The 24,973-nt window shown below is 41.9% G+C and overlaps 1 protein-coding gene and 1 long non-coding RNA gene across 3 annotated transcripts in view; one reads left to right on the plus strand and one right to left on the minus strand.

The window, feature by feature from the left end:
• Positions 1-383, minus strand: part of dusp10 (dual specificity phosphatase 10) — a 10,069-nt gene extending 9,686 nt beyond the window's left edge. The window contains exon 1 of one of the 2 annotated variants that reach the window (XM_042095219.1): positions 230-383. The gene's annotated coding sequence lies outside the window, so the exon portion shown is untranslated. The other variant, XM_042095218.1, reaches the window with a different exon arrangement.
• LOC121711547 overlaps positions 1-23,227 on the plus strand; it is a 25,987-nt gene extending 2,760 nt beyond the window's left edge. Inside the window, exons 2-4 of the long non-coding RNA XR_006032365.1 lie at positions 7,290-7,299; positions 17,577-17,590; positions 23,146-23,227. This is a non-coding gene — a long non-coding RNA (uncharacterized LOC121711547). The remainder of the gene's footprint in view (positions 1-7,289; positions 7,300-17,576; positions 17,591-23,145) is intronic.
• The last annotated feature ends 1,746 nt before the right edge of the window (positions 23,228-24,973 follow it).

A 24,973-nucleotide genomic window follows, 5' to 3' on the forward strand; every position in this document is an offset into this window, starting at 1 on the left:
ATGTCGGTTATTTAATCTACAATCAACAACGCTGACTCAACTCAGCCCGTCCCAAAGCCGTGGATCCGCAACATTTTTACTTTTTGCTACGCTCCAAGCATTATAATATACAAGAGGGTCAACCAGCCTACTGGAGTAGCTAGTAGGCTATTATCCGATTGACACGAGCACGAACCAATGGAGGACGTTTTAATATTAAAGTCACTCTGTATAAAAGTGAAAAACCAACCCCACGGTGGGAGGGAGTTTGTCCGGTGTAAAGTCAGCTTTCTCCGTAGAGTGAGCGAACAATGCTCAGACTTCAGTGTACGAGAGCAGGGGTGATGTCATTGGCAACCAATCAAAAGCCTCTCAGGCCGGACCGAAGACACCGAACAGCTCCCGAGCTCTTCGAATAGGCCAACAGAGTGAAGCGCAACAGCAGTCAAATATAGGGGAGGGAGGCCCGTCCCCTGTGACGTAGACCATAACCTGTCTTCTCCATGTGTTTTCATCGAAATTGAGAGCCATTCATATCAAACTCATTCAGCTCTGAGAAGCTGATTCATGATTTATGAAATAGTCTTATTTGAAACACTGAAACAGATATTAACCTGTACTACTACTAATAATATGACACACACAATAATAAGTAGGCAGGTTGTAAATAGAGATATTTGGCCATGTTCCTCCTATAATATGCATGGCATCGCCCCCCCCTCCCATGACAGGACACATGCCACAGCTAAAGGGTTTCACTATCACAACCCAAATTGCATCTGCGCTCCTCTAAATTTAGCTGCGCAGCAACCCTGAACAATGCGGGACATTTATTATTGGTTCTATTCATAGCGCCTAGTGGTACCACGGCCAGCTATTTATGCATGTGCCACTGCAGCTGATCAAAGTGCCTACAGATCAGGGCTGAGGGGATGTGCCCTTAAGCTTTAGAGAATGGCGGCCTGATCTCTGCCCAAAGATACAGCAGAAAGCGGATAGAATAGAGCAGAAAGAAAGCCTTTTTGGTCACACGTGCTGAGCCTTTTAACAAAGAATGTGAATCATACCCAGAAAACCCTTTAAATGACTAACTGGCATTGGTATGCTCTGTGAGGTTTGCTGACACTAAGTTTATGTTTTCTTTGATAAAGTCATGTGTGTATGACTTGGTAGACTATAGATGTCCTTTGTAAGTGCTTATAGCAATAGGGGAGTTGTATTTTAAAAGATACACGTCCAGTAAGTTAATGTCATGACGTCTATAAATAGTTTTGGATGAACTTTTCAAATATAATGGTTTTGTATGTTTGTGTAAAACTGTGTACAAATGAGAAGTCAATTATGGTGGTAATGACTAACTATGGTTTTTGAAAGGTATAATACAATACAATAGGCCTACTTCTTATACAACAAACTTCTCATTATCTTTGGTGTTACCTCTTTTGATTTTAAAACAGTCTTGACTGAGGTTCCAGTGATGATTCCACCCTCCTAGAGAGAAGCCGCGCAGAACCGGTTCTGTTTGTATGATGACGTCACATGCATTCTCACTGTTTGCATAACGCCATGGTTTCTCAAAGCTGTCAAACCTGCTACGCCGAGGTGTAGTCACAATCCATGACGTACCACTCTTCATCACTTCTCTTGGATCAGCTTTGCCCCAGTTGAGACTCTGGCTCTGACCGGTTGAGACTCTGGCTCTGAGCTTTCTTTCTTTCTTTTCTTTCTTCCTTTCTTTTTTTTAAAGGTTTTCCATGTTTGTGTCCTCTGCTTTTGAGGATGATGCTTTTAAAGTGATTCTCTGAGCATTGCATCAGAAATAGCATGGAGCTTTATGTCACAGCTAACACTAAAAATTCATACCAACACAGTTTAGATGGACCTTGAAACAAAACTGTATATATAAAAAAAACATGTTACATATGCAGTATAAAGTTTGAGGAGATTTCTTGAAAACTGTTTCCCCTTGTCCTAGCATAATAAGACACTTGATGGTGTTTTGGGCCCCCACCGTCGACTCGAAGCAGCGCTGCCTGCCTAATCCTGACCCTAACTCTAACCTGAACCCGAGCGCCTTCCAGGCAGCGCTGCCTTAAAGTCCACCGTGGGGGCCCAAAAGATCATATTTCTAACTAGATGTACCGCAGAGCGGTACAAAATATGACCGCCGCCCAGTCCAGCACGTTTTCCACAAAAATAAGTCACGCTGAAAGGCATATATGATTCTAACTATCTCACTGAATTGCATTATGCACACTCAATTCTCACTGGTATCTGCTAGACAACAAGAACCAAAACATGATTAGTTCATAGATTTCTTACAGTGTCCCGGGAATCCTTGACGGAAATTTGGACATGCGAAAAAGAAAAAAAAAAAGAATCTGACTAAACCTATATGACCGCCGCTTCGCTGCACGGCGGTCATAATAAGACAGAGCATTGTGTCATGATACATGACATGAACATATATGTTTTAGCAACCCCATGATGCTAGGTAGCAGTTTGTCACCTTCCTGATTTTCCTATCAGGAGGAAAGGATCTTTCTAAAAATGAAACAATATATATAAGTATATATACTTTTTTGATCCCGTGAGGGAAATTTGGTCTCTGCATTTAACCCAATCGGTGAATTAGTGAAACACAAACAGCACACAGTGAACACACAGTGAGGTGAAGCACACACTAATCCCGGCGCAGTGAGCTGCCTGCTACAACGGCGGTGCTCGGGGAGCAGTGAGGGGTTAGGTGCCTTGCTCAAGGGCACTTCAGCCGCGGCCCACTGGTCGGGGCTCGAACCGGCAAACCCTCCGGTTACAAGTCCAGAGTGCTAACCAGTGGGCCACGGCTGAAGTGCCCGGTTCTGCGCGGCTTCTCTCTAGAAGGGTGGAATCATCACTGGAACCTTCACTATTATATGTGTTGGAGTCTTACTACCAACAATGAGTATCACTGCCTGGTAAGTTGGCCCGTGTTCCTCTCAGTACATGACAATAAACTTGAACTTGATGTTCGATCTTCTTATGTGTCTTATCCCTGACGCTTGCGATAAAAGCATTTGCTAAATCCCGCCCTTTTAACCTAACCTTTATTACACTCTGTTTTGATCCATGGCATGTACATATGTGAGGTTTATTTTTTAAACTTGGTTGCATTACAAAAGGACTGCAAAGGGTGAGGGTGGCACCCATGATCTTGGTGTGGTGAACACCTCGCTCTAACACTTGAGCCACAGAAGAGTATATTGAGAACTCTGCACGCAATGTCTCTGACTTTTACATTCACAGTAGACTTAACAGCCTTTACACATAGTCATGATCATACAACTGGGAATCATCTTTAGGACTGTAACAAAATTTACCACTTTTCACCAACAGCTCCTGTTGAATGTAAAATAGTTGACCTGGCATGGAAGTATAACAAAAAAGTGTTTGAGGTGAACTACCACTTTCAACTCTTTCCCTAAAGTCTTGGTATTTCATATTTCTTTCCATTTACATAGTCTCCTCCACACTTGTAAAGACAAGATTCTTTCTGTTGCGACTTTGCTTTTTGCATTTGACGTGTGAGTTAGATTTCATAAATTAAAAAATAAATAGTATCATATGCATTGGGTAAGAGGTTAGGGTCTGCAAACAGAGGCTGTAGGCCTACTATCTGATAATCATTTGTGTAAAGGTTAAAGAGGAGAGGTGCCAAAAGTGTTCCCTGAAGCACACCACCACCAAAATGAAGATTGCTTCCACTTCTCTATTCATAAGAACCCTCAGACCACTGCATTCTAAATTGGGGGGTTTCATGCACTGTGGAGCATCGAGTGGGAGTCATTATAATGAACAGCTTCAACAGATCAAGAAAACTTTGATAGAGTATATTTGGTGTTTATTTGTTTATATTTTACTTCAGGTAAGTACCTCCAATCCAGATGACCATAATTTATTTAAGATTATACAGTGCCTGGTTTGTTAAAAGCTTGACTGCATATGATGCAATCTAACATGGAAACTGTTCATGTTTTTACTGTTTATCGGAATTGTTTTTGTGGTAAGATTTCACTTACATAGTCCGCCTATACAGACTGATTACAGATAGTTTGTTGAAATCAAGAAATTCAAGTTCAGTCTTCACTGAGCAACACCTTTAGCCTGACGAGCCAGACATGACACGAGTTAACCCTCTAGGCGCCACGGTCGACTTTAGTCGACAAGATGCGGTACTGAATAAAACGGCCGATTTAGTCAAATAGGGTGTCATATTTCGTTCGACCTCCACTCCACTAGATGGCAGACATGTCATACGTCATCGCCGAGTCGTAAAAAGGGCACGCTTTAAACAAAACTTTCTAGCTACAGCGCATTGAATCAGTGCGTGAAATACCGGAGCTAGTGTGCGTGTGAACCACTTTGTCAGAGCGATATTGTCAACATCAGCGAGTATTTGCATTAGATTATCGTCTAATGGCATCAAAAAAGTTTACCCGAAATGAAGTGTTGGGTATTCTATTCGCGGACCCTGATTCTGAAGGGGAATATCTGCCTTCAGAAAATGACGGTGAATCGTTTAGTGAGGCTTCAGATGCGTCCCTGCCTTGCAATGATGCAGCTGGACAAAGTGAGAGTTTACTCCATAGTTTAGCTTACACCAAGCACAAACGTTGAATTGTTTGCCCAATGTCACTGGTGGGAATAATGTTTCACGGGTTCGGAGTGTTCATCGGGAAGTTAGCAGGGTGTTAGTGGTGTGGCGAACAAGGTTGGAGGTAGCCTAATGTCCATAGCGCTAGCTTCTGTCTTCTGAATGTGTGCCTCTCCGCAATCGCGGCGACAGTAACGTGGTGGAGCCTTTGTCTAATGCCACTGGGTATGTTAGACGAGGTCAAAGTGCTCATAGGACAGTTAGGGTGGAACGTAGAGGCAGTGTGGGGAGTCGCAATGAGAATGAGAGTAGGCCTAGTCCGAGCTGCGCAAATTCTCTCCACTCGACGCGAGCGCGAGGCAGATCTGGCCATGCTGCTCGCAACAGGAGCAGAGGTGGTGACACGGAGCAGGAGAGCCATTAGGCCATGCATAGTCTATCACAAGATGATTGGAATGCCGGCCCTGTATGGATAGGATATGGATATGGATAGTCATTATCTCTACAGCAAAAGGCCTGCTACATAAAAAAAATATATTTTTCATTTATTAGTAATAATTTACACTGTTGATTATCTATTTCCCTTACCATTTAGGACATATATGTGTTCTTTTTTGTGTGTTCATGTCCTTATGATGTGTGTGTCTTTGTCAGCTAAGAAAAAAACAACAAAAAGAAAACAAATACTAACATTGTCTCTTGTCTTGTCTAGTCACCTCACTCCTGATCTGTGCCTTGCCGTGGCAAGTGAGCTTTTGAACTAAACAGGTCTTGTCTACTTGTGTTTGTGTGTCATCTGAATAATATATATGTGCCCCATACATGGAATCAGAGTGCCTACTGTATGTAGTAAATGGAAAATCTCTACAGCAAAAGGCGTCTACCGCTACATGCATTTGGTTTGTTTCTGCCATTTATTAGTAATGATTTACATAGTTTGTTTACTACTTAGTATTTACCTGAGCATTCAGTATTGTGCAATATAGCACACAGAAGGTGAGGGACATTTTGGGGGGAAAGAAGTGGTGCATTTTATCATTCAAACATGCGACTTTTCATGAAAATTCTATAATCCAAGATGGCCGCCACCATATGACGTCATAATATGCAAATTAGATATAAACATTTAATCCCTACATAAACTTTGGGTCATCCTTAATATTTCTCTAATTTACAGAAAGTCTCTATCTCTTATCACTTTTAAGATATAACCTTTTGAAATGAAGATGTCAAAATCGAACGTTTCGAAAAAAAAAAAACCTCTGGCGCCTAAAGGGTTAAGCTTTTATTAAGTTGGCAAAAGTGTGAACTAGCCAACTAGCTCCGCTGGTGGGAAACGCATGGGACTAGCGCTGTCCTATTGCGTGCAGAGGGAATTTGAAAAAAAAAAACTCCGATTATCCCGCCCCTCAGACTGAGTACTGCGAACGGTGAGTGCCCAGACCCTACATTTTAATGTGTAGTCATGTCGGAAGATATAAATTAAACATTAGAAACCAAGACTGATATTTAAACGAAAAATAGCAATGGCACCTGTTTAGGATGCAGGACATCAGTGTATTGCTTTAGTGCCCCCAGATCAAACACCCTTCTGTGTGCTCAACATGTTCCGGAATGGACTACAGTGTCCTTCAGGATACCCTGATAAATGGACTACAGTGTCCTTCAGGATACAAGTATAGTAAGTATATAAGTATATATACTCTTTTGATCCCGTGAGGGAAATTTATCCCAATCCGTGAATTAGTGAAACACATACACAGCACACAGTGTACACACAGTAAGGTGAAGCACACACTAATCCAGAGCAGTGAGCTGCCTGCTACAGCGGCGCTCGGGGAGTAGTGAGGGTTTAGGTGCCTTGCTCAAGGGCACTTCAGCCGTGGATGTGGGTATGGGAGAGCAGTGCTCAACCACTTGCTCCGCCCTCATTTTTCATACTGGGTTCGGAACTCTTCGGTTACAAGCTCGAAGCCCAAACTAGTAGGCCACGACTGCCCCTCAATATGTCAGGATACCCTGAAAAATGGACTACAGTGTCCTTCAGGATACTGTGATAAATGTTGGTTTCCTGGTCAGACAGAGACTGCAAACAAAGAACTGTTGACTGAAAACATGATGAACATTTTGCCTTGATCGCAGTGCTTTTATTAGATTGTTAGAAAGTTTGTAGACAATGGGCCAATCCCAAAGTGAGCCCTGAGGACTCACAGACTTAATTGATCTCAGGTGCCAAGTGAGTGAGTGTGTGAGACCACATGGGCTCAGATAGGTATAAATGGGATTGGGACAGCACTTCACAATGGTTAATAACAAAGACGTTGCTGACAAGTGCACCATGCATGTGTGTTGTGCTGTTGTTTACCTTTGTAATTTCTGGATTTCCCTATGGTCTCTGCGGTAAATGTCACAACGCTTTGAACTGTGGGTAATTCCCTTAGGTGAAGTCTGCACCAGACTCACAGAAAGGGCTCGGTAAGTGTGTACTGTCATGACTACCTGGCTCACAGTAGCAATGACATAGAGGAGACCACACTGTTTGTTAAGTTAAATCCAAAATAATTTATTAAAACATTAACTTATACCATGAAAACATAATTTACATAAATAAGTGTATCAAGTCAGTAAATGAGAAGCAAGAGAAAGCTAATCAAAAGTGTAGTGCAGATCAGTAAAGTGTAGACTATGTGTAATGCAAAAAGGCAAAAAAGATGGTGCTGCCACCAGCATGGAGGCCAGAGCAAAGCCCGGTCAAGCAGAGCAGAGCCAAGCAGAGCTGTGCATGGCAGAGTGCATGGCAGAGAGCGAACAACTGGCAGGAGATGTTTTTAAACAGTCCCGCCAATCAGCTGCTGTCTAGACCAGATGGACTGAACACAGACAGTTCCCCCTTCAGATTGGGGGGAGAGAGACCGCCCAAACATATTGTAACGTCGGCGCACAAGACATTGTTAGCGTTCTCCCACGCAGGGCATGCTGGGATATGGGAGCGAACATTTGGGGTTTATGTCTGTATTTCTCCTTAGTTTTGAGTGTAGCTAATGTTAGCGTCTTTATTGTAACATGTTTCCCTTTTAGTTCTCACCCGTGTGTGTTCCTCTTTGTGTGGGGGGGGGCTGCGTCCACCCCTGTATGTGTAGCGTGTGTGTGTACTTGACCTGCCCCGTGTGTATTGTGTTCTGTGTCTGTGTCCCTGCTCTCGTTCTCAGCTAATAAACCTTTTGATTGGACAACTGTGTGTGTCGCTATCAAATCGTTACAATATTATATCAAAGGTGGAGTGAGCACACCCAGCGCGGCAAAGCCGGGCGTGACAGTACTCAAACCCTTACACCCTTTGAAATGCGACATTGGGACAGCCCTAAGCCCTTATGGATATCGCGAGAACGCACACCAAAATCCGTAAGTCTGTGAGTCCGGACTTTGGAATTGGCCCAATGACTAGTCATGCCTCCACTGACATGCCAACATACACCTGGTATTTTCCATTGCCTTGTTTTTGTATTATTTCAGATAGGTAGCCACACTATGGACCCTTTCAACAATAAAAACAAAAACAATGCTTGAACGTTCTATTTGGACCCCAATCTACTTCCTCTGCATTAAGATAACATATGGAATGTTAAAAAGGAAGTCTTGTGGGGCCAACTATGATGCTGATAATGGAACTCTCCTGAAAGGGTCCATAGAAGTGAGTTTGGTCATCAATTAATTTATTTATATAATTATCGGTGTAAACAGATTTGTGTATGTGAGAGAAAAAGAGAGAGAGGGAGAATTTAAGAGGTAGACTATAGCAAGGAAGAATAACATAACTATTTTTTAGACAGAGCGTCCAACTGTATCTAAGAGGTATCTCAGTGTGTGTGTGTGTGTGTGTGTGTTTGTGTGTGTGTGTGTGTGAAACGGCCTGTTTGAAATCCACCTTATGCTGTGTTACAGTTTTTCTCGATTGCTTAGATGCACTTGTTTTTTTCAGTCGCTAGCAAGCGTTTGTCCAACCAGTTGTCACATTTTCAAAACTCTAAATACAGTTAGCACAGCATCTGTCTTTTGTGGCCATACCATTCACACATTTAATGTCGTTTTCACACGATATGCAGTCAGTGAACACATTTCCACAATGCTTACATTTTCTTACAGTTTTTTTCAATCGCTAACAAGCGCTTACCCATACTTCAGATACGTTTTCTAAACTCTTAACACAGACTCACACTTACAAAACACAACTGGCCAAATGGATAATTTTCTGTTTCTAAAAACATCACTCCTCAAAGTCCTCCTTTTACTGTATACGTGTCAATGTAATAGAAAAAAATAACCCCTGCCACTGAGTCTAAGCCAGACTGGAATCAGCTGTGGTTGGCCCAATTTACCCAACATAAATCAATTGTGTGTCAATTATTCAATTGTTTGTTTACAGTTTTTTTCAGTCGCTAACAAGCGTTTGTCCAACCAGTTGTCACATTTTCAAAACTCTAAATACAATTAGCACAGCATCGGTCTTTTTTGGCCATACCATTCATTCGTTTGCACACGATATGCAGTCAGTGAACACATTTCCACAATGCTTACATTTTCTTAACAGACAAGCTATACCTCCCAACAACATTATGGATTGTTTTTGCAGTATTTACGAATGTTAACACACAACATCCCACAATAGTAAAAACAATATTCCAAACCTTAGATACAGTATAACTGATTTGCTTTTTACTGGAATGCTTTTGAATGTGAACGTAACATGTGGACATACAGTTCCCAACCAAGACATTTAGTGTAAAAATTGCATGCAAATACCTGTAAAACTGAAACATAAAAGTCTATGCAGTTTTTGTAATGTCAAAAATAGCCAGTATTTTGAAACCTGGTGTACTTTGATTGACTGCATGTACCTTGTGAAGTGAAAACAAGTGTTATTCTTTGACAGAATAATTTCATTTTGAGTCAGATTTCCAGTGTTTTGGTAAAGTTAGTGTGTGCAGAGAAAGATGTGTTAGTAGTATATTTAACAAAATGTGTTTTTGAGAAGAAAATTATCCATTTGGCCAGTTGTGTTTTGTAGGTGTGAGTCTGTGTTAAGAGTTTAGAAAAAGTATCTGAAGTATGGGTAAGCGCTTGTTAGCGATTGAAAAAAACTGTATTATCAGCTGAGATATATTGTTTTTGAACTGATATCATTGCAGAAGCAGAGGTTTTTATATTGTATCTAAGGTTTGGAATATTTTGGAATGTTTTTAGAAACAGAAACAGAAAAAGACACTGTAATGTCTGGATGAGGAAGAGTAAGAGCAAGGGGCCCAGGGAGAAGAGCAGGCCCAGTGAGAGATGCAGTGAGAGATGCAGGAGCAGTGAGAGGAGCAGGGCCAGGGAAAAGAGCAGGCCCAAAGAGAGGGCAAGGTAGAGGTGTAAGAATGCGTGGTGGTGGCATTCCAAAGGTTGCAAGAACTGTTGTCAGTGATGAAATTCGTGCCACTATCATTGACCATGTAATCAATGCGATGTTGATGAAAACATGTGGCCTAACCCTGAAGATCGCAGAGATTAGATGCAGTATTTTTGTGCTTTTTTTAGTCCCCCCCCCCCCCCCTTTTTATCTGGGCTTTTTGCTGTTGTTTTTTTGTTCAGAATGCTCTTGTTTCATGGATATTTTGTTGTTCACTGTAAGCAATACTGTAAAACTTTTTCTGTTCTATCATACTGTAAACAGTATTTCTACTGTACCTCCTGTAGTAAACAGTAAAGGAAAAACTAAACTGATTTGCTTTTTACTGGAATGCTTTTGAATGTGAACATAACATGTGGACATACAGTTCCCAGCCAAATACCTATAAAACTGAAACATTAAAGTCTATGCAGTTTTTGTAATGTCAACAATAGCCAGTATTTTGAAACCTGGTGTACTTTGATTGACTGCATGTACCTTGTGAAGTGAAAACAAGTGTTATTTTTTGACAGAATAATTTCATTTTGAGTCAGATTTCCAGTGTTTTGGTGAAGTTAGTGTGTGCAGAGAAAGTAGTATATTTAACAAAATGTGTTTTTGAGAAGAAAATTATCCATTTGGCTAGTTGTGTTTTGTAGGTGTGAGTCTGTTTAGAAAAAGTATCTGAAGTATGGGTAAGCGCTTGTTAGCGATTGAAAAAAACTGTAAGAAAATGTAAGCATTGTGGAAATGTGTTCACTGACTGTATATTGTGTGAAAACGACATGAAATGTATGAATGGTATGGCCACAAAAGACAGATGCTAACTGTATTTAGAGTTTTGAAAATGTGACAAGTGGTTGGACAAACGCTTGTTAGCGACTGAAAAAAAATAATGAAACTGGTATCCACTTGATCTTGATCTTCACCTTCATAGCAGAGCAGAAGTCATGTCTATGTCAGGTATTTTTTGCTTAACTATGAATCTCTAATGTCTGCATTTGAAACTCCTTTGCACAATCCTTCAATCAGCAATCACTCCATACCACAACCATAAAAAATACCACCTCAGTGTTGCGATTTGTAAGTGTAACGCTAGCCAGCTGATGCAATAGCTGTGTAGTGTATATACATGAAGTAAACATCCCTCCCAACACCTTAAGGGACGTGCTAGTAAGATATGCTAAAGAGTTGAGTTTTAGCTCCCTTGCTAGCAAGTTCGCCTCTCAATCCAAGGTGCTGCAGGTCGCGGGTTCGAGCCCTGGTAGATACAGTATGGGCTGAACCTGAATCGGTCAAACACAACAATGATGAAACTTTATCTGTATTTGATGAGGAAGGCTGACTAGTCAAGGTGATACTGTAGGTCTATGTCCATGAAAATTGACATGTAAGTTGTAGTCTATTTGAATGTCAATTTTTCTAAATGCTTACATGTCAATGATTGATTCTTTGTCTTTTTACACATACTATAACTATGTAAAGTATCCACAAGTAGCACAGCTGATACAAACGTGAAGGTTAAACCTGCCCATATTTAAAACAATGATTTGACCTTAAAGTTGTGTTGAGCGATTTGTTGTTTGATTTGCCGTTGATGCACATTTTATTAGCGTTATGGGCCTTTTGCAAACAAAATGTGAAATTTTGGCCAGAGTGTTTCTGTTTTATGCCTGTGTCCTGAAGTTAAAACAAGCTTGGGTCTATTTGTGGTTGATAACAGGTTCAAACATTCGCTTGGGAGCAAAATGAAAGTAATTTTCTGATTAACGCAATTTTGCTCCCAAATGAAAGTTTGAACCCGTTATCAACCACAAATAGAACCCAGGTTGTTTTAACTCCGGAACTTCCCTTTTGAAGAATTAAAGCAATTGAAAAACAAAACTGTAAGGAAATATCCAAAACCTGCAGGCAAAAGAACAAAACATACAAAAAACAGTCATGACCTCAGCGTCCTCAATGGTATATGAACATGCAGTGAGCTTAGTGATATCATCTGATAATACCTTGAATAAAAAGTGGTCAAAAAACTCTTCAGTGAACAACTGACAGATATGTCATTTTGTACTCAACTGGTTTATAGAGCCCTACACGATTTCATTCACATAGAGAAATCCAAACCCAATACTTAACATACCTGATCCCTCTCAGCAGCATTTGCCCTTTCCTGTCTAGCTAATCAGAGAGAAGAGGACGAGGAGATCTAGAGCAAGGTTAAGCATGTACCTCAATATAATTGACATCACATAAAAATTATTGAATTAACATTAAACAAATGAGTGGACAGCCATGTTGTACTTCATTTATTAGAAATTCGCTACCTATTTGGTGTTAAGAAATGACTGGAGGGAGTTTTGTATCTTCCCTATGAGACTACATGCTTATAGGGAAGTAGCTTTTTTTAGGTCAACAGTAGGTGAGGTTATGTGATATTATTAAAGGTTTCATAAACCGAAAGACTGGAAGGGTGGCTGTTCTTGTTTCAGTTGTGTGGGCGAGTGTTTGTGTGTGTAAGTGTGTGTGTATATGTGTGCATGTGAATGTCAATGTGTTTGTGTGTGTGTTTGTGTGTGTGCGTGCATGTGTGGTGTGTGTGTGTGTGTGTGTGCGTGTGTGTGTGCGTGTGTGTGTGTGTGTTAGTGTGTGTGTGTGTGTTAGTGTGTGTGTGTGTGTGTTTGTGTGCGTGAGTGTGTATATGTGTGTGTGTGTGTTAGTGTGTGGTGTGTGTGTATGTGTGTGTGCGTGCGTGCGTGCGTGCGTGCGTGCATGCGCATGTGTGTGTGTGTGTGGTGTGTGTTTGTGTCTGTACTGTATGTGCATGTGTGTGTGTGTTAGTGTGTGTGCGTGTTTGTGTCGGTGTGTATGTGTGTGTGTGTGTGTGTGTGTGTGGTGTGTGTATGTGCATGCGTGTGTGTGTGTGCGTGTGTATGTATGTGTGTATGTGTGTGTGTGTGTGTGTGTGAATGGAAAATGTGACACTGCATTGTGTGACAGTCGTGGCCCCTTAACTACAGGAAGTCTCAAAAACCACTTCCTGATCCGTCCCCAAGAGCAGGATAAGGCTTGCAAACTAATCTGATTCAAAACAGAAAGACATCTCAGGTCACAGAGCATCTGCTATGACTCCCACCTCTGTCTACGCTCCTCACAGCTAGAACTCACACCATTTGTAACTGTATGTCCAAACAGAGCTAGGGACTGGAGTGTTTCGGTGTGAATCGTTGCTATGTTTGTCTGATGGTTGATGTGCGAGCCATTATGCCATTTCAGATGGGAGCCACGGCGACTGGAACAAACAGATGGGAACTCTTCAGATCAAACAGCTTGATGAACAACATGTCCATGAACGGTGTTTCTCATTGCCAAGGAGAGACAGACAGGACAGGGAGAGAGAGACAGAGAGAGAGAGAGAGAGCTGTCAACCCGTGATCTCCTATTTCTATATATTTTCATACTAACTGTCACAGTGACTTGCTGTCGCAGGAGTATAGAAGCTGGATATTCAAGTGGTGTAATCAGACAGTGAAATAAGGTCAAAATAAGGAACTCATCATGATTATAGACCCTACCCAAAAGCAACTTCATTCTACAACAATCAGTTGATGGATAATGAATGAAAACTGTGCTAATCACCCAGCACCAGTCCAGCACAAGAGGACATCTAGTTAGCATTATAAGCCACAAAATCAGGCATATTTTCTAAAGCCTACTTTTTTATAATGATTATAATTACAACAAATGACTTCCCCCCACACTTCATCTCGGCATTGAAGTCAACATGCTGCGCTTTTGAGACATGCTACATTTTCTTTGTGTAAGGGATTTATTCAGTCAGTCCAGGAAGGACAGCGTGCTCTTCAGTGACAGACGTGTGGAGTCCATCTCTGGGCCTCCGCCATAACCACTTGTCCCTCTTGCTGTGGAGGAGTACGTTCAGCATTATCCTCTCGAGTTGGCACGGCATAACCCGTCTTTAACCAAAAAGGGCCTGAATCATCATGCCCTCTCAGTCTCTTAGCAACTGCCAAATATTGTTGTTGTTGTTGTTCACAATCACATGAGCGTAGGCTAGTGCTGGTGGAGGTGGCAGTGGCGGTCACCTTTTAGAGATGGGACTTTGCCAAGGTGGAATGCTTCCACTCGAGCTGTGTGGCAAACGCTGGCACAAAGAGGTTGGCGCTCAGAAAGATCTTGAGCAGCACCACAACAGATGCACACCCCCCCCCCCCTCCGCCCAGGTTTTCATTTTTTTTCAATCAGGCCCAATAGAGAGAGCAGCATGAAAGATTGGTGTTCAACTAAATGACAACACCACACAGCAGAAAGAACATTCACCAGGACTACGGCTGCTCATATGATAGCTGGACAGGAGGTTGTGGTTGATACAATCGAATTTGGATGCTTGGAGATGACATAGGGAGGACCACTAATTACCAAATTACTTTCAAATTACATGAAAGTAAATACATGGAAAACTGTTGCTATAAATGATAAGTTTTACAAGTAGTTTTTCTGTGAAGAGGGGAGGGAATGATTATGGAGTTGGAGCAAGCGAAAGGCTTGTCATGACTAATCAGAAGCATTATGTGCCAACTATATGTCTCTAAATGCTTCAGATGGAAATGTCTGATTCCACTATAAACCTCTGGATACAAGCGCTCATCTAATGACCAGCTGTCCTGCCATGTAAGGGGTCATGTATGGACTTTGTGTTGGGGATTCACCATGTAGGGAAGTCTCTTTCGAAGGATGACCTCACAGGCAGCCATGACACATGCACAGCAAATGTGTAACAAGTGTTCTATACGGCACTGACATTTTAAACAATTAGTTAAGCTAATTAAGTCAGATCACTGCACCTGTTTCCAATATCTCTCTTTGCCTTATACTTGCCTTTTTATTAAATGTAGCTCTTTTGTTATTTATCCTATTGTTTGTTGTGTCTGGACTTGTCAATATTGTATACCATTCTGTTTGTCCTTTGTTCGTATATATTATTATATACTTTTTCTGTTGTTGTTCTTAGCGTACTTTTACTTTTGCTGGCCCAGGGCCTCCTTGAAAAAGATATTTAAGATCTCAATGGGGCTCAGCTGGTAAAATAAAGGATAAATTAAAAATAAATTAAAAATGTATTTAACACTGTCAATGTATCTCTCTCTCTCTCTATGGGGGGGGGAGTAGTGTGTATTATAGAGATTAAAATATTGAGTTATTATATTACATGTACAATGTTCAATGATTCGTTCTGACATCTGATGAACTACTTTGACCATTTTGATCTCAGTGGAGTGATGAAGTGGTCATGTTTTTTTCTTTCCATTCACCTTTACTTTTACCGTCTTTTTCTGTTGATGTTCAGTTGCTTTTTGACTTTTGAGTTTTGTTTTGTTTAATGTGACTTGATCTACAGTCATCATAGCCTGTAAATACCCTACATTGTGTGAGCCACTGAGTCAGAGTGAACCTTTTGGCAGCAGATAAGATGCAGCCAATGGGAAGCAAGCCCATGACTGAGGCTGTAGTTCTAAGCCCAGAAGATGACATAACCTGACTTCAGCTTGGGTAATCACCGGCCAGTCACCAATACTCTTACAGAAAGAAAACAACATATGGTAGGTATATCACTCAAAAATAGATGATTTTTGTGACAGAACTGGAGTGTTTTTTAGTCATGGGCAGAGTGCAGAGGTACTCTATGGTGAGTGAAGTGAAGGTTGGGAGGGGGATTTTAGTGTCCTCGGCTCAGTTCGTTGGGATAGCGAGATGACAGAAGCGGTGGTGGTGGCGGTGGTGGTATCCATGGCAGCCCGAGTCACAGGGTGACATCAGCCCCCTGGCTAACGGCTGGGCAGGTTGCAAAAGGGCTTAGTCTCACGCTCCTATTGTCCGACGGTTAATGCCGTTATTCAAACAAGCACGGTGGCAACCATTTGTTAATCTGACCAAACTCACACTTCAAACAGAACCAGCAACCAAAACACACATCTGAAGAGACATCACTAGCCTACTAAGCATGTCACATATGTCATCTAAAGATTATAAAAGGGCAAATCATGATGTTTCATTGGCCTCAAAGGCAAACTACTGAGCTGTTTGTTCTATTCGAAAAGAACAAATGAACAGCAACAGGTCAGTAGTGGTCTCTGTTTAGTACAATGTCACAATTAAGTTACAATTGTATGAATATAATTAACAAAACTCTGTTATGAATCACTAAACTTTACCTTTGTTTCACTGCGGGAGCCTTATAACTGGGTCTTATCAGTTTGCCCTTCTTGCCTTTAAGAGCCATACATTTGGCTTTATTGTTGTACAAATACATCCTTGTGGTTTTCACATTACATGTTTTCAGTCAGAATATCTTGATATTTTTGTATGTTTATAGGTTATAGTTTATGTAATATCTTCATATGTTATGCTACCACCTTGGCAAACTTACTCTCCTGCATGGCCATCTCTAAACTTAACCTCATATGCCATATGCTCATATGACTAATCTGTTCAGATGAATCACATGAAAACACTGTTAGTTTAATCAGATGACATGCAAAGAGATGCAGAAAGGCATAGATCATCACCCTATGTAAATACACACACACATATACACCTGCATGTGCTGCGTGTGGTCATACTGAGAACAGGCCGCATTGTGCCCACAAACAGTGTGTGTGTGTGAGTGTGTGTGTGTGTGTGTGTGTGTGTGTGTGTGTGTGTGTGTGTGTGGGTGTGTGTGTGTGTGTGTGTGTGCAACAACGTTCCACCAGTCAGATTTTCCACTGGTCCTCACCAGGTCCTGTGGGTTAAGGTTTTACATCTTCTTGATATGAGACAGGCCTGAAAGGCAGTGGAGTGAGTCAGATCTCATTTGTCAGTCGTGGGAACAGCCAAGCGAGGTAAATGAAAATGAGTAAATTGGCCCATTAGGGCGCGTTTGACTCACCTGCTTGATAGTGTCGTGTCCGGCGAGAGAGCCTGCTCACTTTGAGAGATCCACCAGTGAGCTAATTGGAAGATTCAAGGGTCCTGAAATGACATGATCATCAAACGGAGTTGTCTTAAAATGAAACCAAAACAGTGTGCAGTTATCAGGTTTCAACAGCATGTAAGTGAGGCTGTTAACTGAGGGGGTGGTGGTGCTATAATATTGTTAAACTGTTGACTGTTGGAGTGGGCTTATTTGTGATGTCTATAAATAATTTATTGTTTTGCTTTGCATTTGCAAAAGGTACTGTAGCCTGTACTGTAAGTGGGAGGTCTGGAAAGTCTTCCCACAGACACATCATCTGTTAAGTTTCAAATTCAGTTTGAAAAATTGTTGTTGAGCAATTACTTACTTATCACCTCAGCCAAATCCAAGTCTTAACCTTAACCATAGTTAAAAGATAGACAGAGTGTCAACAGATAGTTTGTTAATAATCTGAGCATCTGTTTATTTAACAATATTATGGCACCACCACCTATTCAAGTGGACTATTCAAGTAAAGTGTAACCTAATGTTGTCCCAGCACAACCATATTATTCACAGTCGCAGTCCAGATCTATAGCAAAAGGTTAGATTTGACAGAGAGCAAAAGTAACTCTACCAATTCTACATTAGCACTAATTCTACATTAGTAAATTAGTAAAATCAATGCTGTATTTCTAAAAAAATACTTTGTCAAGCAATCATTAAATTACTTTTTCAATATCACTCTCTAAAAAAGGTGTCTGTGTCCGACTTACTTGTGAACAAATACCTGGACTACGAGAGCCAGGCGCGCAGTGAGGCTGATTGTCACCGGTGCCCTCTGCAGTAAGGTTGGAGAATTTGTTTGAGTGTTGTAAGTGCCCTCCTCACAGAATGGAGCCACACATAGTGGTCACTGGTAACAAACTTCCCCAGGGTTCAGAGTGCCAGACAAACTACTTGGTGAGATGTGGGAGCCAAATGCTTGAAACTTTCCATCACAAAATTCTAACTCCAGGCTTTGGCCAACTAAAAGGATGAATAAATAAAATTATATGTCATCAGAACTCAAATGTGGCTCATCAAAAAGTCAGTCACTTCTGTAAACCGCTAGCAAATCCTGTGTGTCCCCGTGTTGTTCTCTTATGAACATCATGAGGTTCCACTATTACATTTACATTCAGGTCACCTTCAGTTGTATAACGGCAAAAATCTTATCTGCGGACAAAATTTATCTGTTCCCAGGGTAAAAAAAAACCCAAAACAAAATATTTCAGACTACATCATAACACTACCAAGTTCTCTCAGTACAACCCATTTCAAAATCACTTCATGACCCCGATCCTCCCTGAGGCCTATAGGCCTGCTTCTCCTGTTCTGTTCCCTTCTTCTCTTCTCAAAAACCCACTCCTCAATTCAGACACAACAATGCCTCTTGGTTAGCCTGGCTAGCGCCACCACTTCTCAATGAGATGTGGTCTGGGAACCAAACGTTAATTTTCTCGTATTTGAAAAAAATGCCCAGATCCGTTTATTGGGTGCCACGGATGTCTATCAAATGCGTCTGTGCATAGCTCATCATTGTCTTGATCAAATCGCGCGCAAGGCAGCATGGGAACACCCAGGCTACCTCTTGGTGGCTTGTTCATTTCCTTGCTTTCTAACCTGCAAGTTCAACTCTTTCAGACGGCCCCTTTTGCCACAATGGCGTCTAAAAAGGCTTTAGCTGTAGACGCCTACGTAGAGAGCCACAAAATCTCTTACTAAGAACCATGATGGATGCGGAGGACAGGATCATTCTCTACAGTATGTGATCTGGTGGGAGTCAGCGTCACCCCACCACCACCACTCTTAGAATTTTCTGGAATATGATGGCTCCCTCTAATTAATGACTCTAAACATTATCCCTGTAGAGGCGGTGAAGGAGCAAAGGCGCTGAACATGCGCTATGGGGTATGAGAGAGAGAAATGGCAGCTCTGAGCTTTGAAAGGCTTTTCTTCTTCAGCCGCACACTTAGAGCACACAATAATTTGGATCTCTCTCTCAAAAGCCCTTAATTTTAACCTCTTCATTTTTTTTTTCTTTGGAGACACTCACTGAATGCATGCACACTCATGGCTCACATAAAAAATGAATAGCCATGTAACTACCAACATGGCGCAACCTCCAGCATCAGAGCCGCGATCGAGCGCATCTTCTCAATCCTATCAGATGTAGGCTTAGCAACCCAGTCATAATGGCTTGATCAAAGGCTGTGTGTGCTGAATAAACATGAGGAAATGGCTAATAGCATCGACAAAAGCTACAAAAGACCCAAAGATGTTCAGTGCACTCAATGCAATATTGCTTCAATGACTCCACACAGCATGCACTGATTGAGAACAGGGAGTTTTGCCACAGTATGAGAGAGCCTGTCTCACTCCAGTCTGCATGACGTGGACTCAGTCTGGTAGGAGTGTGGTCGAAATAAAGGGGGAGAAGATAGAGAAAGGGAGAGAGAGAAAGGGAGAGAGGGAGAGCAGAAGAGAAGGAGGGAGAGAGAGAAAGGGGATGAGAGAAAGAGAACCAGAGAGAAAAAGAGAGGGAGGGAGAGGGAGAGAGGGACAGAGAAAGAGAGAGGGAGGGAGAGAGAGAGGAAGGGAGTAGGGGAGGAGCAGGAGGCCTGAGAGCAGTTGCTTTTATCTCTCTGTGCTGCTTCCAAGAGCCAGCTCTAGCAGTCATGAAAATGTTAAATCCTTGCACAGCAAAACTATCTCTCTCCCTCTCTTGTTCTCAATCTCCCACTCTCTCTCTCTCTGTTTCTCACTCTCTCTCTCTCTGTTTCTCTCTCTCTCACTGCCTCAGCTTTCTTTCTTTCTCTCTCATCCTATCAAACATGCAAAAGACACTTGCTTCTCATTTCTTTCATCTGACAGATACACCCCCAGTCTTTGACACTTGCCCTCTCTCTCTTTCTGCCTCTTCCTCAGCCTCTCTCTCTCTTTCTCTCACTCTATCTCTCCCTTCCCCAACTCAATCCTGCTCTCCCCTGGGAACTCATTGAACCCAAAGCTCTTGAAGCGATCGGCAGCCTCCACCCCGCCCCCCCACACACAGACACACCACCCTCTCCCTGCCCCCCTGCCCGCCTTGCCTCTGTGCCCTGCTTGTAAGTCTGAATTTTAGCTTGGCTCTGCAAATCCTCCGAGTCCTGCAGACCCACTCAAGCGCGTCCCTGAGTCACTCAGCGACTTTGTTACCAGGGTCTGTGTGTGGTGCGGAGAGAGGGCAAGAAACACAGTCGGGAGATGAGAGGAGGAGGAAGAGAGAGAGAGAACAGAGGGGTGGAAAGGAGGAAGAGAGAACAGAGGGATGGAAGAGGAAGAGAGAAAACACAGGGATGGAACAGAGGAAACAGAGTGAAAACCAAAGTTGAGAACACAAGAGGCGGAAGTTTCATAGGCTCGTGTCATGTCAGGTGTAAAAAATTATGACATCCAGCGACATCCCTCTCAAGCACTCATTCGCACTTCGCAACGACACAGCACGACTGTTTTTGGTATGCCACATCAGGTAATTAAACAGTTATGAAGCCTGTCTACCTGCAGATAACTCACAGAGAACACTACTCCATTATCTTACATGGCTTAAATGAGTAGATCAGGCCCTTACAGCCCCTTGTGAACATGGTATGAGATAAACCGTCCGGAGTGCTTCAGCATCAGTGGTATCAAAAAATTAGCCCCGCCCACCTAGTATCTCCACTCATTTTCATCTAGTCTGGCTCCTCCCACTGCCACCAGGATGGCGGCCAATCAGTGATGAGAGGGGATGACGTTAATTTGGACATCGAAAGTGGCTGTGTTAAAAGTAGTAACAATGGTCGCAAACATTTAAAAACATTATACATAAAAGGTAAATATTGTTTCCCGACTGTCTATGAGGGTTACTATCAGTCTGTAAAGGTTAGACAAAGTAGGAACACATATTAGGAATCCCTGATCAATGTGATTGGTTAGGCTGGAACAATAATTTCAAAGTTCATGCAAAGTCTACCCCCATTACGATGATATTGGAAACATTTCCCAATGGAGAATAGCCAGACTCTCTTCACGAGTGAGTCTGGTGAAGCCAGGAAATAAAAAAAATGGCATTCTCGTTTAAAAATTAATGCATGGGGCTCTTAATCTCACATGAATGAGCAGCTAGTGTTTAAATATGCACCAAAAAAACAAAACCAACAGTGGATGAGTTTGAGCGTTTTATCAGAAATCCATTCACAGTGAATATTTAGAAATAATTCTTTACCCACACCACATATAATTGAGTATTTGTTAAAGCCATTATATAAATCATTATTTTCTGCAAAGAGGCTTAAAACTCAATTCAGCATGGGAAAACTGAAAATAGACTGAACAATGACAATCTGCCATGTTAGTCAGCAGTGGAAGATGCTGCTGTCCCAGGTGAGGTGAATTAGGGCTATGGAAAACAAAAATACTCCAAGGTTTGCTCACATACAAACCATCAGCACAAAACAGGCGTACAGAGAACAAGAACAAAAAAAGCAATTTCATGGTTCTGTGCTCTCCCAGAACTTACAGAACTGATTGATACATGACCTCAGAGAGGCAAGACAAAAAAAACAGAAGAAATACTCCCATCATAAGAACACAATCTCACTGTCAGGCAGGGAAACTGCTGCATTGTCGGAGCAGATGAGGCAAGTGAGCTCAGTGTTTTAATATCGTGCTGTCAGAGACACCCTTAACACCCCAAGACAGTGCAATGCACACACACACACACACACACACACACACACACACACACACACACACACACACACACAAACACACACACACACACACACACACACACACACACACACACACACACACACACACACACACACACACACACACCCCAAGACAGCGCAATGAAGTGATTCAAGTGTTTCAGTGCTCTTTTCCAGCTGTGCTCCTAATGAAGTTCAATGAAGAACAAGACCTTCATGAGAACCTTGTGGCCCTGATGTGGCTCTAATATGGCCTTGATGTGGCCCTGATATGGTCCTTATATGGCCTTGATATGGTCCTGATATGGACCTCATATGGCCCTGATATGGTCCTCATATAGTCCTAATATGGCCCTGATATGGTCCTCATGGTCCTGATATGGCCCTCATATGGCACACACACACACACACACACACACACACACACACATTCGCATGATGTAGACACACACATACTGAAATTTGCAGACATACACACGCAAGCAGATGCACACAAGCATATAAAAACTTCACACAAATACAAAAAACACACATAAATACCCCCCCCCCCCCCCCCCCCCCCACACACACACACACACACACACACACACACACATACATAAATACACCCCCCCCCCACACACACACACACACAGCCTCTCAGGGCATTGTGCTTGACTGAGTTGCTTATGCTGACACACTTTTGGCCTCTTACTCACTCAGTAAGCAAGCATCATCAAAAAGCATCACATTTGGTTACCACACTCCTTGGTGGAGAGCGCTATTAATGTTTTAGATCAACTCAGGTACTCTGTTTTGGGATGGCTTTCTTTAGCTGGTTTTGCATTGTGCATGCTACTTTGAAGGAATCCACAAGACTCGAATAAAACTTTAAAAGACTTCAGGCTTTTAAGACTTTATGTTATTAACATACATTTGTATAAATGGTAAAAATTGGTATAAATGAATAAAAATCAATGAACTTATGTGTGTATTCAGAAACTTTATGCAAATAAACAAAATAAACACAACATGCTTTATTCAACTGCAGTTATCGCTGCACAAGACTCTATGATATAGAGATGACAGTTTAGCCACACTGGCTACATTTAAAGTATTCAGTATTGTCTATAAATAATACAGTACAGAGTCGGCCAAGCGTCCCAGTTCTGGGGCAGGAGTCACACAGAGCTTTTAACCCGCAGACCCCAGAGGGAGGCAGGCCTGTCAAAGGCGTTCAGGCCACTGACCTCAAAAGAACACCGGATGGAGCAACCCAATGCTTTCACCCTATCAACAATGACCCCAATGTGTTTGTAACGAGGCCATGGCATTGGGACCACTTCTGTGTCCTGTGTCATTGACTTACACACACAATTCACAACTTTGTCATTGATATAATGAGTAGATGCAGCATATTGGGTCTTGAAATATCCACAAGAATCCAAAGAAATAGAATATTCATGATGTTTTATAAGTTGTGCAGATGTATAGTCCATCTTATACAAAAATACTTTTGTGTAATTATTCCATATTTTGTGTAGTAATTCTATATCAGAACCCCTGACATACAATCAAAATACCAAAAAACTTCAGAGTGTTACCTTTCATTTTAGACCATTATGCTTCTACACCAAGGGGTTCATATACAGTAAGCCTTTTATTGTGAGTATGCATTTTGGGTAACCAAAAGTCCTATATGTAAGTGTATCCTGTATATAAGTCTCCATATAGGGCATTTTGCAAAAAGCATAGACATATCTTACAAATAATTGTGTAAACTACTCATCTTTTCTTCTAAATTGATGTACTTTTACACACAACTTCACAAGACCTGGTGATATAGGGCTCAGTTGTGTTTCTCAAGTGATTAGAGGCCTGGTGATATAGGGCTCAGTTGTGTTTCTCAAGTGATTAGAGGCCTGGTGATATAGGGCTCAGTTGTGTTTCTCAAGTGATTAGAGGCCTGGTGATATAGGGCTCAGTTGTGTTTCTCAAGTGATTAGAGGCCTGGTGATATAGGGCTCAGTTGTGTTTCTCAAGTGATTAGAGGCCTGGTGATATAGGGCTCAGTTGTGTTTCTCAAGTGATTAGAGGCCTGGTGATATAGGGCTCAGTTGTGTTTCTCAAGTGATTAGAGGCCTGGTGATATAGGGCTCAGTTGTGTTTCTCAAGTGATTAGAGGCCTGGTGATATAGGGCTCAGTTGTGTTTCTCAAGTGATTAGAGGCCTGGTGATATAGGGCTCAGTTGTGTTTCTCAAGTGATTAGAGGCCTGGTGATATAGGGCTCAGTTGTGTTTCTCAAGTGATTAGAGGCCTGGTGATATAGGGCTCAGTTGTGTTTCTCAAGTGATTAGAGGCCTGGTGATATAGGGCTCAGTTGTGTTTCTCAAGTGATTAGAGGCCTGGTGATATAGGGCTCAGTTGTGTTTCTCAAGTGATTAGAGGCCTGGTGATATAGGGCTCAGTTGTGTTTCTCAAGTGATTAGAGGCCTGGTGATATAGGGCTCAGTTGTGTTTCTCAAGTGATTAGAGGCCTGGTGATATAGGGCTCAGTTGTGTTTCTCAAGTGATTAGAGACCTGGTGATATGGGGCTCAGTTGTGTTTCTCAAGTGATTAGAGGCCTGGTGATATAGGGCTCAGTTGTGTTTCTCAAGTGATTAGAGGCCTGGTGATATAGGGCTCAGTTGTGTTTCTCAAGTGATTAGAGGCCTGGTGATATAGGGCTCAGTTGTGTTTCTCAAGTGATTAGAAGGCTGAAATGTCGTCAGATCATAAACGTTTGTTACCCGGTAGAAATAAAAAACTATATTCTAGCCTGTGTAAGTCTGTGCCAGTACTTCACACAATGTTTCTGATTGTTTCCTAAGAAACAGGGTCTTAGCTTTCCAAAGAGGTCAATCATTTGATGGTAGGCCAAAATAGGTGGAAACAGTGCCCTTTGAAGTAGGCACAGTGCAATTTCAGAGCCTAGAAATGTTCATGTTTAAACAACTTGTTTAACATGTTTTTTGTAATGTCTGTAACTAGACACCCTCATCATTTAGAGTTACGCTAAAACAAACTACTACTGTGTAGTGTCAGCCATGGAATACGCTGCTCTTATCCAGCGTTCTTTTGAGATCAGTGGTTCTGACCCTAAACAAGGCTCTTTGGGAGGAACCTATACGGAGCTGGAGCTCTCCTGCAGAGATGTGTGTGTGTGTGTGTGTGTGTGTGTGTGTTCACTCG

Source organism: Alosa sapidissima, chromosome 6, assembly GCF_018492685.1.
Source record: "Alosa sapidissima isolate fAloSap1 chromosome 6, fAloSap1.pri, whole genome shotgun sequence".
Classification (NCBI taxonomy): Eukaryota; Metazoa; Chordata; class Actinopteri; order Clupeiformes; family Clupeidae; genus Alosa; species Alosa sapidissima.